This window comes from Sinocyclocheilus rhinocerous, unplaced genomic scaffold (genome assembly GCF_001515625.1).
Source record: "Sinocyclocheilus rhinocerous isolate Xijiao unplaced genomic scaffold, SAMN03320098_v1.1 scaffold1898, whole genome shotgun sequence".
Lineage (NCBI taxonomy): Eukaryota > Metazoa > Chordata > Actinopteri > Cypriniformes > Cyprinidae > Sinocyclocheilus > Sinocyclocheilus rhinocerous.
Genome location: NW_015661023.1, coordinates 1,030,648 through 1,036,830, shown reverse-complemented (window position 1 = coordinate 1,036,830; position 6,183 = coordinate 1,030,648).

The window sequence follows — 6,183 nt, the reverse complement described above, 5'->3', positions numbered from 1 at the left end:
AATGGGTGCCGTCAGAATGAGAGTCCAAACAGCTGATAAAAACATCACAATAATCCACAAGTAATCCACACCACTCCAGTCCATCAGTTAACGTCACTTCTGGCCAAAATACGAGTCCATAATCCATAATAACACTTCATCTAGTGAAAAAGTGCATCCTCTATTGTCACATCAAAATCCACCTACATATTTGTTTTGTACTGTTTTTGCTCATAAACTGTGCTTGAATTGTGCATATTTCTCTTCTGATTCAGGTAAGACGACCTTTTCACTGGTAGAAGCAATATTATGAATTATGGAGATGTTATTTAGCCGGACACAATGGTTTAAAATTAAAATGTCTTAAAGTTTGATTTGTTTCTTACAAACACAGCTTTTGTCTTCTCCATGTTAACTGATGGACTGGATTACTTGTGGATTATTGTGATGTTTTTATCAGCTGTTTGGACTCTCATTCTGACGGCACCCATTCACTGCAGAGCATCCATTGCTGAGACACTGATGCAGTGCTACATTTCTCCAAATCTGATGAAGAAACAAACTCATCCTAATCCTAAACTTTACATTGCACAAAAGGTTCTTTAAGATAGAAAGAAAGGTTATTTATAGAACCTGGAAACGTGCTTTTGGAACCTTTACGTTAAGAACATTTTAATCTGATGAACCTTCTTCCACTATAAAGAACCTTTTGTCCAATGGAGAGGTTCCGTGAATCTTAAAGGTTCTTTATGGAACCAAAGCAAATAAAGATTGTTTATTTTTAAGAGTTTTCAGGATATGGACACAGGAGTTATTTTGCACACTCAAGAGGAACCATACATGCAGTTGGTGAAGTTAGTGAAACAGGTTAGCTAAATGTATATTTCCATTATTTAAAATACTATGATGTACAAAAAAGTAGTCCCATACCCGCAGAAAAATAGTCAAACGAATTCTGCAGGAACTTGTAGGATTTTCCTACGAAATTGTTTGCGTCAGGTTCTCATTGCTCCAGCTGCAGCTGCGCACTCCGGTGTTGTGCCGAATTCTGCACCCCTGCCAGATTATGCATCCCCTCGTTGAAGTCGCTACCACCGGTCCAGCTGGTCGCGGTAATTCACCAAAAAGCTGCTTTGCCAATCTCCAAAGAAAACACACGAGAAAAAAGACCACGTGGTATCTTGGTATCTTCATCCTTCCCGAGAGACGCGGAGCTGAGCCCAGTCATGTGGAATAATAAATGTAGAAAGGAATAACCAAAACACATCGTGAAAACAGGTGCGTAGATAAACCAAACGATGGCTATTTTCCTCCGAGTGACCTTTCTTTCTACCGATATAAAGTTGGTTCGACGTTTGAGGTTTGACATTTGTCAGAGATTCAGCCTCGGAAATCTTCAATAGTTCTTTAACGATTTAGCACAAGGACAAGAACACACAATGTGTTTTATTTGTTTTACTTGCGAACAAAGGTTATTCGTCCAATTCAATGCATTTGTATGCATTATTATTTTAAATAAACAAAATCACTGGTAAATAAAACACACCTTAGTATCGATATTTTTAGTTTGAGTATCGATACTTTCGATACTCGTGTCAGTATCGATATATCGATACTTAGGATCGATACGCCCATCCCTAACAGGCAGAGTGACTTCATTCTGTCAAGATGTAAACATCTGCTTGAACGGTCCAATATCTGTTTGAGATCTACCTTGACAGTACTGCGGACCTCAGGTGTTTCTCAAGTGCCGGTCACTTGAACATTTGATCTTTTAAGAAAATATTATTTTGGATTATACACCACAAACAGACAGGGTTGTTGCCTAAATGTTAATTTTCATGTCATATTTGTTTAAAACAGACAGAAAAGTGTGAGGAGGAAATTGTGAGACAGCAGGGTAAGAAGAAAGTAATGCCCAACAAACTGCAGTTTGATCTTCAGGAAAGCAAGAAAATGAAGAAGAAACAGAAAAGGCCCAAATCCAAATGTTCAAGAAATCCAAATTCAGTGAAAGCTGTGAGATGGGACAGCATGGAGAATCTGAAGCCAAACTGTGAGTATTGTATTAGATTCTCTCTCACTGATGAGAGATTACAGAAAAGGTTTTATTTTATTTTTTTAAATCCATTATCATGACGCCAACCTTTTCAATGTTGAAACTGATTTAAACCTGCTACAGGACATCTGCAGATACTGATGATTTTTGTCCTCTCACTGATTTCTCAGTCTTTCGTTATCAAGCTGTTGAGTCTCAATCTGATGAATCAGAGAGGCCCAGGATGTGAGTTTACATTTACATGTGAGCTGACAGTTAAAGAATGTATTTTCGTGCTAACTAAGATTTATGAATGAATATTTATGTTGTTTTAGAAAACATCAGGACCTTAAACTCCAGAATGTGACGGGGGTTCGGTCACCATCCTGGACAACCTGGAAAACCTTCAGTTTTTACACATCTTCTGTGTCCTCCATGGCTGTACATTTGGAGCTGCACTGATTTTGAATTTGAATTCTCTCACTGTATTTATTGCACTTTATATTTTCTGCACTTTTAACAGTGCAAGGGGGGGAGGCGTTACTAGCATGATGTCTGGTAACCCTTTACTTGTAGCTTTAATGAAGCTTGGGTGTAGCTTTAATAACACGTTTGGGTGAGGGAAGAGTTCAGAAGAGAGCGGGACATGCATGAAGCTACTGTTAACGATGACTGATTAGGAGTTATTTCATTAAGTGTTTTGAATTACAGACGTAACTGCATTATATTTTCAGGCCCTGGGTTGGGAACCGTTGGTTTTAAATCTATTTTCTTTACGTCTTTTAAATGTTGTTTAATTGAGTTCTTGATGCTTAGTTAAGTTTATACACTAATTGCTTTATGTTTTTCGTTCCTGTGGCTCAGTGGCAGTGTGTGTGAGTGTGTGTGTGTGTGTGTGTGTGTGTGTGTGTGTGTGTGTGTGTGTGAGTGTGAGTGTGTGTGTCAGTGTGTTAGCAGCGCAAAAGATCATGGGTTCAATTCCCAGGGAACACACATACTGGTAAAAGATGTATAGCCTGAAAGCACTGTAAGTCACTTTGGATAAAAGCGTCTGCTAAATGCATAAATTATAATTATTATTATGTACAATCATATTTTAGTAACATATTATATAGCCTATGTTCCTAAATAACTGTTTTACATTATAATTGGCATTCTTTCTACTGACTCTACTTAAGTTTCCAAAAAGGTGTCAAACATATAAGTGTTGGTTTATGAAAGGTGTACATAAAAGTTTTTAAAAATACCAAGGTTTTTTGTGACATTTTTATTATTCTTAAAGCAGGACTATGTAACTTTTTCTGTGTTCAAAATTTGCTAAATGTATATAATGAGCGAGTACATCATGAATTCTTCTTCCAAACCGCGTTTTTGTCTTATTCCGAATCACTACGGTACACTTATAATAAATACTTATATTTGGACTATTGTAGGCTGGTCATCGCTGCGGAGTAACACATACCTGCGTGATTCGCCATAGACATAAACTTAGAGAAGTAGATCCGGTTGGAATGTTCTTCCGCGGGATGTGTGCAGTTCTGTTTATTAACCGCTAGAGCGCCAACAGTTACATAGTGCTGCTTTAAAGAGACATTGCAAAGCATTTTACCTGTCATTTATCTTTAGGAATCTATGTTTCTCTGGAACACTTTAGTTCTCATTACACTTGTTATTATTATTTAACCTAATCAATATAAACCAAAATTCAGATCTTGGTTTGGCTCAACTTGACTAAAATCCTGCAACTTGAGATTTGAATGCAGGGTTTTGATTTGGTGACTTAAACAAAAAAAGATGCAAGACTTAAACTGTGAACTGTCTCCTTTTGCACAAGGGTCTTTCAACAAACCCTTTTATGTCTTCTCCATACAATTGTTGATGAGGTAGAGACAACTTTTTAAGATCCAGTCGGTTTCAGATGTCATTTAAATTAAGTACCTGGTCACTGTTTTTCCAAGTTGTAGAGCTGCGTTTCCTCATGATTCAGACGTGCTAGGCATGTTGTTATGGGCATTCATGAAGTAGAGTTGCTGTTAGAGACTGTATTTGTTTACTATTAAACCGATTAGATTGTTGAATGGCTGTAGTAGTAATATGTCATCAAACTCATTTATGTGGCGCGTCACAAAAGGTTTGGTCGTGTATGAGTCACGTTGTGCTTTGCATTGTTTCCTTCGCTACAGTTTAGACCACAGCACTCAACCAAACCCCGTACTGTTATAGTACTGAAAATATCTAAATTTTTTTAAAGGGGTCATCGGATGCCCATTTTCCACAAGTTGATATGATTCTTTAGGGTCTTAATGAAAAGTCTGTAACATAGTTTGGTTAAAATTTCTCAATGGTGGTCAATTTAATATGAGTGAATGAGCTGAGGAAGTCTGAAGTGCTTAATGGTTTGGATTTTCTGTCATTGTCTTGGATCTTGGCAGGTTTTTAGTTGAATTAGCTATATTTGAAGGTGGTTAGCTATATTTTGGGTAACACTTTATTTTAAAGGGGTCATAGGGTGCCCATTTTCCACAAGTTGATATGATTCTTTAGGGTCATATTTTGGTTAAAATTTCTCAATGGTAGTGTAAAAAACACCCTTTTTTACCCTGTCAAAAACAGCTCTTTTCAGATCAAGCCGTTTTTGTAGCATTTTCCTTTAAATGTTAATGAGCTCTGCTGACCCCGCCCCTCTCTTCCGAGCTGCTCTCTGAGGGACGGTTTACTTTAGCTGCATTCATCGTGAAACTTGCTATAATTAGCACATTATTAGGAAAGGCGATTTGCAAAGATTCATTACAAAACATTATACTCAGTACTTCTGTAGATGAGGCTGGATCATGAATGATTCGCGCGAACATAGACGCATTTAAAATGTAAAGCATTCAAACGGCTGGTGTAAAATACAGTAGGCTACCAGTAATCAGGGGTGGGAATCTTCAGGCACTTCACGATCCGATTCCAAAACGATTCTTGATCTACATTTTTTCCCCTAATTCTTCTGCTGTGCAAATACATCTTTACAACTTTACATTTTAACCAAAATTGCAGTTTCTGTGCTTTTTGTTTAGGCCTAAAATTGGAATCTCTGTAAGTCAGTGCATCTTAAAAATAGGGTTGTGAATCTTCACTGGTTTCATGATTCAGTTCTATTACGATTATCATGTCAACGATTCGATTCAACTCACTATCACAATGCGTCACATTCTCAATTTTCAATATTACTGCACATGGCTACATTTTCATATAATTTATTTTGTGCAAAATGTACTTTATTTTTTAAAATTATATAAGCAGGCTGCGTTTTAAATTAATTACTTATTTAAAATAAGTGTTCGTTAAGTGTCCGAAAGTTTACAGACAATAGTTATGGGTTTTTCTTTTCTCCTTTTTGATTATTTCTGATGACATAAATAGACAGTGGCAGCTTTAATAGGCTGCATTCACACTAATGCACAGATCTGTTTCGACATATCAGATGTTTTGTTCTGCTCTGAAAACATAACTGACATAAAATTTCATAAATTTTTTTTTTGAAAATGCACGTGCATAATGTGAACTGAATGTAATGTTTTCGGACACTTTATTGCATGTTAATTGCAATTAAACAAAAATATATTATAATTTAAGCTGAACTTTAAAGCGCCTTTTTACCCACTTAAATAGGACTTAAGTACATCTTGATTTGTAATTTCATTCTGTTATTTTGTAAATTTGATTACACTGCCAAAAGTACTGACAAGCATTTATGCTAAACTAAAATATACTTTAATGTAATTTCAGTTGAAACTTTTGTCATGCATTTAAATATTTGTAACTACACATTTGTAATGAAGGTGCAATTTTGTACATTTAAAATATTACATATAAAATGTAATAAGATGAATAAGACTACAGTTAAAAAAGTACTTCACATGTGCTTTAGTATGTTAATCAACACATCAAATGTAACTTCTTTAAATCACAATAAAATGTTAGTAAAAATGTAATAATAAAAAAAACTTCTAAATTGACACTTTTAAAAGTGTAAAGTGTGTTAAGAAACAGTCATGAAAGTGTCTCTCTTTGAGTCACTTAATTGGCCTTTTATATAATTTAATATATTATTTTCAAATATAGTTTTTCATATATATATTTATACACACACACACACTCACACTCACACACACACACAC